Raw genomic sequence first — 811 nt, forward strand, 5'->3', positions numbered from 1 at the left:
CTCCAAGTGCAATATTCATGATTCAGTTTAAGAGGGTATTTTGAGTTATTCTAATATGATATTGTTGGATAATGAACACTAAGTCAATAAACTAGTTAAAATCCTCAATTTCACTATTTGTTTGCAGGAACCCGAGTACTGAAATAGTGCTGCCCATAATGGCTCTGGATAAGTTTAAACAACAACAAGCCATTCAAATATGAAATCAACATTAGTATTTTTTGCATTCCATGACTTGTCAAGAAAATGATAGTTTGCCTAAAAGAAAAGCGAAGACTGCAAAAGACAACCTCAACCATTATTTGCAACTATTATAAAATGTTTACAATGGCTGCATTAGAGTTATAACCATGATTGAAGTCATTTCTCCATGATGAGGTAGAATCCAAACATTTCTGTGAAGACATGTGTATGGGAATGTAAACAAAAAATAAAGGCTTTCGCAATTCATATTTAAAAGCGCATTAAAAGTGACAAGTGTGATGTCAAGCATTATGTTGGTAAAAGATTTAAATAGTTCAGAAACCATATTGATATGCATTTACAATCCACTCAGAACTGTTCTGTACAACTGTTCTAGAAACTCCAGCTCCTCTGATAAAACTGTGCTTTAAGATTTGCAAACATTTCGAACTACCACAGCTGGTACAGAGAAAGGCCAGCAAAAAAAGCTCAATGGTTTTAATACCAATCATCAAAACAGTTTCTGATGAACCAGCACAGAAAAAAACGCACAAATGCATAATGCACTTCATTAAAAATTAAGCCAATGCATGCACAAGGACTGTCTAATTCACTACACGAACACAGA

This window comes from Rhinichthys klamathensis, unplaced genomic scaffold (assembly GCF_029890125.1).
Source record: "Rhinichthys klamathensis goyatoka isolate OS25496 unplaced genomic scaffold, OSU_Roscu_1.1 h1tg000192l_1, whole genome shotgun sequence".
Taxonomy (NCBI): Eukaryota; Metazoa; Chordata; class Actinopteri; order Cypriniformes; family Leuciscidae; genus Rhinichthys; species Rhinichthys klamathensis.